Here is an 11,317-nt window from a genome sequence, read left to right as displayed (position 1 = left end):
ACACCTAGGAAGTTGAAGAGCGAGAAGGTGACAGTAAATGAGGGGGAGGGAGAGCCGCCTGTAAGGGGTCGAGGGGGGGTGAAAGCACCCCTGCCAGCCAGCAGGAGGGTGTCGCAACAGCTGGAGTACCTGGTGGCAAGAGAAGTTACAGGGAGAAGCGAGCGGTCAAGCAGACGACAGCAGAGTCGAGTCGTGTCGAGTTTGCGGAGTGGCTCCGGCGCGGGCTGTTATTTTCCCCCCTTACGTGGTTCCAGCAGGCTCTGACCTTCACGGGACGGTAAGTAGGGAAAGGCTCTGTCCAAAGCGCGGACGCTCCGGGCAAGAGCGCGGTCTCTCGAGGCGGTGCTCGGAGCGAGTGGCGGCGGCGGCGCCTCCAGAAGCGGCAGCCGTGGCAGCCGCCCAACAAATTCACCGGTCGAGGTGGCGGGGGAAGAGGCCGGAGGGCGCCGAAGGATCCGGCCTGAAAGGCGCGCGGGGTCTCCGAAGCGGAGCAGGTGGAAGAAGGCAACGCGGGGGAAGGAAAGGGTCGCGCGGGAAGCCGAGCGGGGCAGGTCCCAGAAGTTAGGGCACAGCGGGGGGGGGACACCCGTGGAGGGCGAATTTCGGCGGGCACGGCGGGCAAGCGGACTCGGCTCGCTGCACAGGGCAGCGCCGTTTTTCTCCTCCGCGGCGAGGGATTCGAGCGGAGTTTGAGCCGTTTACGGGGGAGGAAGGGCCGGCCGGGGGCGGGTGGGCAAAATGAGGTCCTCGAGTCGATCTCCCACTCCGGGGTGCTCGTGATGACACGGAGGGGAAGGTGGGGGGGTTGCCCTGAGCGGCCAGTGAAGCGTGGGGAGCCGATGGCGGAACCAGCGGTCGAGCAGCAGAAACCGTCGGGCGAGCCGGGGGCCGGGAAGGGAGAGCTGCTCAACTCTACCCGCTCCGGGAGGCGGAGCGGGCGAGCCGGGGAAAGAAGCGGCGGGCGGCGGGCGCCTTCTCGCCCCCGGCGCCTTCTCAGCAGCGCCGCCAGCCCAGCAGCTTCGAAGGGAGCCGCGTGGATCTTATGTAACTGTTACCGCAGAAAGCCGGAGCACTGCCGGCCGGCTCAGGCGTTGGACTTCGCAGCACCCGCGGCGGGGTCTTCTGCCCTTCTCTCCGCGGTTCTGCTTCCTTTTTCGTTTTCCTTCGCCCCCTTCGGAAAAACACCGGCCCAGTGCGTCGGGCTTGTTGCGGTCTTGCTTCAGGACGGAAGTTCCCGATGACAAGTGCTGGGAAGCTCCTCATTAGCGCTAATTAACGCGGATTGTTGTCGAGCGGACGGCTCGGGGAGCGCCCACGTGCGCTGCGGCCGGCCAGAGGACGGGGCGAAGCCCGACCGGCCGCGTCAGCCCAGCAGCCCGGCCTGCCCTGCCCTGCCCGCGGCGCTCGTTTGTAGCCGGGCGGTTTCAGGGCGCAGTGCCGCCCCGTGCCAGGAAGGCGTCCTCACGTGTCTTCTCCTCCAGGCCTTTCCAGGGGCTGGTGGCCAGCTGCGAGAGAGGGGAGGCCGAAGAACCTCTTGTGTAGCGTAGGGTTGCTAGGTTCTTTTCTGGCCCCGGTCCCGTGCGTTCAGCGGGGGCCTTAGACGCAGAACTGTAGCCGGGGAAGGGGTTTCTCCCCCCCCCCCCGACAAGGAGGAGATAAAACAGTAGGTTTCACAAGCTTAAGTTCTGTCTCTCAGGCTGCTGTTGGAGGCAGAGGAATAGGGCCAGTGTGAAAGGTGGAAGCCGTAACCTGTTAAGTCCTTTGAGGCGCCCCAGATCTGATAATGGCAAAAAGTGTGCGTGGGTGTCATTACCGTTGGCGCCGTTGCGTTGGTATTGATTTAAGACTTAAAGGGAATATTAGATGTGTTTTCCTAATAACTACTGCCTCTTTCGTTAAGCGTTTACAGTGACTTTCAGATCGTTTTTGACGTTTGAGACATGTGACTTCTTAAAGTTCATGGCAGAAAGAAAACTGAACAGATGGCAGATGTGTGGACATTCCCCCGCCTGCCCCCTTGTGCTGTTAATTTCCTCTACCATGTTTGTTTGACATCATGCATGGCTGCCCTCCATCTCCAGCATGGGGGTTTGAGTTGGGCTGTGTAGACAGGTCTCTGCCTGCTTTTTCTTGGGCCTCTTGCTTTTCTTTCTGTTTACAGATGCTAGATGTGCAGGTGACTCTGTATTGGACAAGCAGATCTAATAAATAATAAGAGCAGTCGCTTCTTTCTCTGGAGTCCATGTTTTTTAGATGTAAACTCGAGCAGAGCTTGATCTCTAGTTACAATTTACATTGGTGTGGATTAAGTTATATTATGTACATAAGAACAGCTGTGCTGTATTAGGCCAAAGGGATGCTACAACATTCACTGAACATATCTGGAGTCCTTTTGATAGGTGGAGTTGCCAAGTTCAGATCATGACAGGGCTGTTGTATCTTTAAGTGTTGCACAGAAAGGGAATCTTCTCCAGGTGTGGCTTACTCTATCATTTTGATGCAGTGACTAGAGAAGCTGCAGTTGGGTTAAAAATTAAAAAAAAAATCCAGTTGTCCTACCTCTGCTTCCTCACAACAGCCAGAAAAGTAAGTACTCTTAAAAGTACTCTTACAAAGTAAGGTTGGTGCAAAATCACAAACCGCTCCTTACATGAATGTCAGAAGCAGATAGTATGAAATATTGCTGGAGTACACACACTGTTAAGGCAGCCTTATACTGAAGTCTTACACTGGTCACCATGGGCGACCAGGAATTGCACGCAGGAGAGTGAGCAGGCTGCTGGTGGAGTGATGGGGTGTTCTGTTCTTCCACTGCACACAGCACAGAATCCAAGTGGGCTGCTAGAGGGTGGAAGCCCCTCTGTGTCCAGCATAGATGTACAGCTGTGTGTCCCTCTTCTGCCAGTCCTCAGCAGCCTAATAAAATTTTTTTGCAGGCAACTTACTTCTGTGCGCTTATTTGCAAGGCTGCCCTTAGGACATTTTTATGCATGCTATTAAAATAGCTTTTTGTATTTTCTGCATCTTTAATGAGAATCTAAAACCAACATTGGTAAGTTTGTTCATTCTATTTTAAAAATGCCTGACCTCTGCTTTCTATCCATGATGGACAGTTTTCTTGCATGCATGCAAACAAGAGAGGCTCAAAGGCACTTTGAGTATCATGTGTGACTATTCCCTTAACGGCAGTGGAGCCCTTGCCGAGAGCAGCCAGGGCTACTTCAAAGCTAGATGCATCTTGAAACTATAAAAAGCTTTCCAAACAGCTGTGCAAATACATCTTATTGAGGTGGCTTTCCATTTTCTCCTGTTGGCAGGAGCTAGAAAAGAACATGTGTGCTAGGTAATTAATTAGCCAGAAAACGTGTAACTGAGGCAACCATTCATTCTCTCTTGGAATCAAAGGAGAAATCCCAAACTAATACAAAGGACAAGGGGAGGTAACAGTAAATGTTGAGTCATTCAACGATAAGTGATTGGCAGAACCTAACTTGATACTACAAAATAAAAACTTGCTCTTGAGCTCAACTACACAGAAAGCAATCCCAGAAGTATCCACTTTGCAACAACCTCTTGATGTAATTTCACATGTAAAGCCTTGGACTCATGCACTCTTTTCTCTCCTTGTGCACAGTGATTCCTTTGCTATTTTGTTTGAAGTGCCAGCCTATGGTTTGGACTTGTTTTGGGATTCAGGATTATAAACTGGGGTTTGTTCATATTAAGTGGGGGGAGGGGGAGAGAACACATGAGCCTGAGAGTCCAGCTAGGCTTGTTCATATAAAGCCAAACCATGATTTGGCATAATGTTTGAGCCGTATCTGAACCATAGTGAATGCCCCTGATTTATTCAGTGTTGATCAATTGATAAATTTAGCACGTGAATGGTGCTCTATTGTCTGAAGATATCCTTTGCTTTTGTGGCTATAGCAAGTCAAATGCATAATGCTAGGTGGATTCTCACAACCACTTTGCCCATGCCAGTTTGTGCTTCTCAAGACCAGGTGTTCTCCACTATGGGCACACCGTTGCTCAGGCTACATTTTTGGAAAGTTTTGTAATAGCATGCCCATCCATGACTGTAAATATTTTTTGATTTGTGATCATAGGGATGTATTTACATTAAAGTAATAATTCCCTCCATTTCCAAAGTTCAAAGGTGAGTGTGGATCCTTATGGAGCCAAAATGGCACCATTCATAAGAGGGAGGTATCAGTAGGCTTGGGGGAACCCCAGGACTGGCAGAAACTAAGAAACATCCTTAGGGAAAACCCTTAAGCCCTCCCACCAAAAAAACACAACCCAATGAAGCTTGAGCAAACTTCATGGCATGTTGACTGTACGTATGGGGTAGTGTCGGAAAATAGAGTATGGAGATGGAATGGAATATCCCAGAAAAGGCTATGGCTGGCTGGCTGGCTGGAACATTGCACAAGAGCACTCCACACTACAACATTTTGTTACAGGTCCCTCTTGTACCACCTATTCTAGAACAGCATAGTTCTATAAAACACAATTGATATTCTCTCATTTCAGACTATATCTGCTCTATGATCTGTGAAATAGATGCCATTGTTTTACTGTATCTCTGATTTTTTTTTATGTGATGTGCAGTCCTAGTACGTGCAGATATTTAACTTCCACACTATATATTGGGGATGCTTTCCAAGTGACACTGGGTGGCCCAAGTCCAGGAATTGTTCTTATCAGCAGGAAGCTGCAGAAGGGTGTGAATCTAACTTCTCCCCTCCCCCCCCCCCGTGCCTTTGTTTTCAGTCTGTAGCAATATCCAACACGTGTGACGTGGTGCTTGAAATTTGGACCTGGCCTAGAAAGGAAAAGAGAAAAAGAAATCCTGTGATATGCTTCCCAGAGGCTAGAGTGATTAGTCATCTATGTTTATGTGCAAACTATCCCCCTGACAGCATTACTTTTTTAAAAAAATCCAGTTGAGAGCAGTAAGTAGTAATAACAAAACTAAGTGTATAAAATACTACTGAAGCAGGGAGCACAAGACTAGTTGAAACAAAAAGGACTTCACTAAACAACCACCCCCTTCTTTTTCTCACGCTTGAATTACCAAGAAACACTGCTGTATGGTCTGGTTGTGACCAATTTGAACTGAAATTTCAGAAATACAGGACCCTGTGTAGTTCTAGATTCACACTTGAAATAAGGAATGGCTCCTTAAGGTTCAGGATAATTGGCCAGTCTTCTGAGACATCTGGCTTGGTGTGGTTGTGGTCTGGCTTGTAAACTGCTTTGGAATTCTGGGATACTTCACTGATATATATCTGGGTAGAAAACAAACTGGGTAATTGCAACAAATGCGTAACAATTGTGCATTTATTGTGTGCACCCAAAAATTCATCTGGAAAGGCCATTAGAATGGTCTTAGGTTAATTTAATTCCCTTAAAAACTGTGAGACAAAGCATAGCGGCACAACATTTTTATTCTATGTGTGGAACAGTGGATTTGCTAAGGTTACACTATTAACATTGTTCCAATGATTCTAACATGGAAAATGCCTGGTAAATGAGCAATGTGGCATTAAGAATCACATCCAATTGCACAGATTGTACGAACCTTAGATCTCTAGTGCTGTGCAGCCTTTCCTGGCTTTTGTTCATTGCTTTAATGGCATTAGCTGAGTTTTCCAGAGTTGCCTAGCAGCTACAGCTGTACAGAGTATTTGGCAAGAAGCCTATTGGGTGAACTGCTGACTGAGACATGAACATCATATTCTGGAGGAAGTGATTCTAAGCTCTTTTTTAAGGTGCCGCAACTGTGGCACAAGAAACTTGGAACCTGTGGCATGGCAGGAGAGAGGCTTTTTCTCAGGTGAGGCCTTTAATTGTTTATGGTCATGGTAGTCAAAGTTCCATAGGCACCATGTTGACAGTTTTGTGTGTGTGTGTGGTGAGGTGATGATAATAGTGATCTCTGTGAATCAGGTTGCCCACTAGATTTGCCAGGCTTTTCTTCAGATAAACCACCAAAGGGCTTGCTTACACAGTCAAGATTCAGAGGCAGTTATCCCTAGATATGTGTCCTGAGAGGTCACAAACCCCTTTTTGAGAGTAAGGTATTTCAGGATGTTTTAGTCAGCAAGGAGGTGTGCCTTTCTTGGGTTCTGCTGAGATCACAGAGGGTCCCCTTACAAGTTAAAAGAAGCAGTGAAAAGCAAATGCATTTTTCCAGCATACTCTATGCTTGCTTTCTAGTTTTAAGAAAGTGGAGTAAAGTTTCTAAAAAAAGACAAAAGTGTCCATGTACCACGCGTTTGAATTTCCCTTAACCTATGATGAAATTTTATACATCAGTACCTCCCATATTTTATCAAACCATGTGGGTACAGATGGAGCTGTGACAGATTTCCCATTGGGAATCAGAAGCATTTGGGCAGCCATTATAGGGTGCACAATCAAGATTAACACCTGTTGTTGACAATTGACTGACAGATTTGAATCAGTCTCTTACTTCTGATGTTTGTATTTCTGTTAAGTTGCTGTAGTGAAAACTTGGTATTTATTATTTTTTAAAGTAGATACACATGTATACCTGTCTTCCCGCTTTCCACTGCTGCTTGTAAGGTGCAAAATGGGAACCTGAGCATTTCCCCTGTGGGGCAATCTACAGGGTCCAATTCCATGTGGAGCTTGTGCATCTCCTCACCACTAGAAAGGTGTAACTGCACTTCCCCATGACATTACATAGCTGGTGTGTTTGATTGCGGAGGGAGATGTTTTCCCACAGGCCATGTTTCTGATTGAGATAGGGTATCTTTTCATCCATGAATTGAAAAGCAGCAATTTTGATTGGAAAACTTCTCAGTGGGAAAGGGTTAAGTTGCCCCGATCACTTCTTCAATAAAATTTCTAGCTTCCCACTGCTGCTTTTTCTTTTTTGTTGTTGAGAAATAGGTCATGAAACAGTTACACATGATGCTGTATAACACCTAGTTTGTCCTTTAGCTTGCCTATAGGTTTACTTCTCCTTTTAAATTGTGTTACATTTGTATCACCCTCTTTCCAGGGAGCTCAGAGTCATGTATTAACTTTGCAACAGCTCCTGTGAGGTAGCTAGCCTGAGAGATGGTGACTGGGCTCAGACCACCCATGGAGCTGCGGAGCTGAGTGGTGATTTGAACTGGGTTTCCAACATTCAAGCCAGCAGTATAGGCACTACACCATACTGGCTCAGAAACGTTTAAAACATGCAAGTCTCTGCCCTTCTCTGACAACAATGTACTGGACAGGCCAATAACTGGTGAGCTTCTGTTTTAGGAGCTAGGCTTATAAGGAGCCAGACATCTGCTTTTTTCTGCTTTCAGCTCATTTTAACCTCTAATTCATCCCTCAGACTTATAAACAAATCAGAAGGATGGTTATCCAAGCACAATCCTATGCGTTTTAGGGTGCAATCCTATGGCCACTAGTCAGCGGCTAGACGGCCATAGGATAGGTCAGTTCCTGGGAACCGACCTTCACCCCCTCCCTCATTGCCTCATAGACAGAATGGAACAGCCCACGCTCCGCGTTCAGAAGAGGAGCGCGGAGCAGCAAAAACAGGGCATTCCTGGGGGCATGCCAGGGTGGGAAACTCGGAAATGCTGGTACGACACATCCAACATGTCATCCAGCCGCCACTTCCCCCACTCCAAGTTCCTGTGGCTAGACAGCTGAAATTGGCTGTCTAGCGGCAAATGCAGGGTGGCTGAAGCATGGAGGGGACAATCCCCTCCGCGCTTCTCCTGTCCTGCATTGGATAGGCAGTCGTATTGCTCCCTTAGTCAGAAGTGAGTCTCACTGTATTCAGTGGGGCTTACTCCTAGGTGCCCAGCTGGTTGCCCCAAGGTAGAGGACATGGTACACTTTTTAGCAGAATGCCCATTGTATATCGATTTGAGGAAGCAATATCTTGAGCCCCTATTAGCTGTGCTTGAGGATACTTCTGGTGCAAGTATAACTCGATTATTATTAGCTGGAACAGATCATTATACATCATATAGGACTGCTAAGTTTGTCAGTCGAGCCCTGTAGAGGCGAAAGTCATTGACTGTTATAAAAAAACTAAATCCGTAAACATGGTAATAATATTCTGGCAGATATTGTTTTAGGATTTTAAAATGTTTTTAACTTGCTCTTGTTAGTTATTTTATTAATAATTTGTACTTTGGTCTCCCTTTTGGGTTGATGTGAGAATTCTATTTGTTTTGTGTGCGGACGGCCTGATTGGCTAAAAAGCAATAAACTGTATACTATACTATACTACTCCTAGGTAACTATGTATAGGATTAGAGACTGAATGTGTAAACAGCCCCAAACTTGCTTTTCTCTTTTGCTACTACCTGTATAGGAACCTTTCTCTTTTCTCCCCCCAACCCTCCAAAACTGATGTATCTCGCATGTGAAAAGGCAGCATACATATGTACATATCTTGAGCATACTCTGCCTTTCCCCTCCTTTCCATGGGAAAGGAAAAGGTTCCTCATGTGCAAGCACCGAGTCATTGCTGACTCCTAGAGGGACGCCACTTTCACTGGCGTTTTCATGGCAGACTATAGTGGGGTGGTTTGCCATTGCCTTCCCCAGTCATGACTACCTTTCCCCCAGCAAGCTGGGTACTCATTTTACCGACCTCAGAAGGATGGAAGGCTGAGTCGACCTGAGCCGGCTACCTGGGATCGAACTCAGGTGAGGGGAGAGTTTCGGTTGCAATACTGCTGCCTACCACTCTGCGCCACACGAGGCTCTACAATAGGGATGTATGAAAAATTTGTTTGTTTTTGATCAGGATTTACGCAGTTTGCACATTCTGGACCAAACATGAACACAGGGCATCTCTACACAAGCCTACAATCCTACATTTAAAACGGGGCTTTCTGCTTCCATTCTAAATGAAGGATCACAACTTCCTTTTTTACCAGCTTCCTTTTCCCCCTCCCCTTTCCCTCTCCTTCTCCCTGTATCTGAGTCTTCCATTATCTTTCATTGATCTCGCTCCTCTTCTTGCTGCTTTTCCTCTTTTCATGGAGGGAACTCAAGCGGAACATAACTTGATAGCTCATTATCTGCGATACATTTTTAAAAATGGAACAAAGGGCATTTAGTGCAGGAGATGCCCTGGAGATTCATGGCGTCATGTAAAGAGCCTGCAAATTTCAATGAAGAAGCAATCTCAATCGCAGGATAAAAGAGGGAAAAAGGTGGGATATAAATGCAATAAATAAATAATAAAGCTCCGTGTAAAGAAAGCCATGGTCTCAGATGCAATCTGCGGTCAAAGTCTGTACATTTCTGAGCTTGTGGTGTGATTTATGGACCAAAAAAGTGTTCTACAGCATGCATACATTTGAGAAATGTGCATAAATATCCTTTAATCAATGGGAGAAGAATGCATAAATTTCAAAGATGTGCACAATTGATGTATGCACTTGGAAAAATATACATGGATTTTTGTGAAAAGAAAAAACTCACAATCTGATACTGACTCAAGTCAGAAAGAGCTTCGCGATGGAATTCGGAGAATTTGGCGAGCTCGAGTTTTGCTAATTTGCACATCCCGATATACAACCTTCCTAAGAGAATTGTGGTTGGGAATAACAGGTGCTTCCTATTTCCAGCAGAAACTGTCTGTGCAGAGTGCTGATTGGCTAGCCTTTGTGACATAGTTGCTTCCTCAACCCCCAGTCAAAGCAGTGTTTTAATTAAAACAACAACAGCAAGTGATTGATTTAAAACACTGCCACCACTAAGTAAATATTTAACTGGATAAAAATGCTGGGTGCCTGAAAATAAATAATGTCTGCCAAAGCATGTGGGGAGGAGTGAAAACGTGCTGGAGCTAGGTATGTGTATCAATAGAGAAGCAAAGGCTGGGTGAGAAATGTTGGCTTGAAATTCTGGGAGACGATAAGGGTGATTTTGGATGACACTGTGTGAAATTCTCTGGTGGCTACTTACGGCAGGCCACCGTTCCCCCTTCTCCAAATACCCTGTGAACAATGCTAGCTGTGGGAGAGAATAGTAGCCCCTAGTTCTGCAGCCACCAGCTGTGGCAAAAATACAAGTTGAGAAGAAATTGCTGAAGCTTCAGTGAGTAAATAAGCAGCCTCAAATCTTGGGCATGAATTTCACCAGCCTCAATAAATCACCAAAATAGCCCCCCCCCATTGCGAAGCAAATGGTGAATTTGGGGTGGGGGGGTGTTATGCAGCCCAACTTTTAATTGCATATACAAGGAGCTTGACCTGGGATGTTTCTGCATGCAAAGCCTGTAGCTACAGTCTCTGCGTTTTCTATCAATAACCTAAGGTCCTAAGTACCTAGAAATATGGTGATAAGAAATATATCTGTGTTGTTTTTTCAACTTGGAAGAGAAAAACAATTCATTTGTAGTGCGGGCACTGAAATAATTATTTTGTGACTACCATAAGACTGTGTTGCATAGAGATGTACAGATTTTGTAAAACCATTCCATCTGCATTTCATAGATTGTCATGTGCCTTTTGTTCCATCATCCTCTCATTGGCGGAACTGAATGTTCTCCAGTTTCCTGAATTTGGGCACATGTGCACTTGAAAAAATTAGCAAATTCTTGCCAAAATGTGCATATCCCAAATGCACATTTTCATGCTTTAGCCTATGGGGGAAATGTTTGTTTTGGGGCAGTGTTGTTTTTTTAAAAAATTTTACGTATTTTTCTGTGACTAAATTTGTGGACAATTCCAGAAAGTACAAAAAACAAAACCCAGTGCGCAAGTCTGCAGAATCTGTATGACTCTGGAAAAGCTGGTCTGCTGTGGAATCCATGGGTTAGATTCATAGAAATCTAAATTCATTCGATTCTGTTGCGGATTTGTTTGACATCCCTAGTGTTGCATCCTCTTCATCACAATTTTGTATAGAAATTTCCAGAAAACTCATTTCTTGAGTCACAAGTACACAGATGTCACACAGAAGTCTGATACTTTCTACTCAGGAATGAACTTCTGTTTCAGAGACACAGCGTTGTACCAGCATCCAAATCCAAAATCTAGTTTCACTCAGAAAATTCCATTCTTTCCTCAGATGACAGAGCCTTTGAACGATATATGGAATGGGGTTGTGGGAGTGTCATGCAGAACTATTGGATAGTGACTGTGATGTCACTAATGAGGATGAATTCCATAACTTTTGCCCATATGTTAGCACTATTTTGCTGGCTGTTTTTTAAAGGCTGTATTTTATGTTGCTAATTCAAAGGGTGAGGGCTTCTTTTCTGTATTGCTCAAGTACATGAACACTAACGTAGCTCTGTAAAAACAAAAATGTG

The 11,317-nt window shown here is 45.7% G+C and overlaps 1 protein-coding gene across 1 annotated transcript in view; it reads left to right on the top strand.

Moving 5' to 3' along the window:
• TFEB (transcription factor EB) overlaps nt 1-11,317 on the top strand; it is an 88,821-nt gene continuing 77,504 nt past the window's right edge. Inside the window, exon 1 of the mRNA XM_084853110.1 lies at nt 1-277. The gene's annotated coding sequence lies outside the window, so the exon portion shown is untranslated. The remainder of the gene's footprint in view (nt 278-11,317) is intronic.

Source organism: Heloderma suspectum, chromosome 4, assembly GCF_057233095.1.
Source record: "Heloderma suspectum isolate Gila_16-S chromosome 4, 16-S_ref, whole genome shotgun sequence".
NCBI classification, from domain to species: Eukaryota; Metazoa; Chordata; class Lepidosauria; order Squamata; family Helodermatidae; genus Heloderma; species Heloderma suspectum.
Note: the sequence above shows the minus strand (reverse complement) of the source record. Positions and strands in the feature narration are given on the sequence as shown.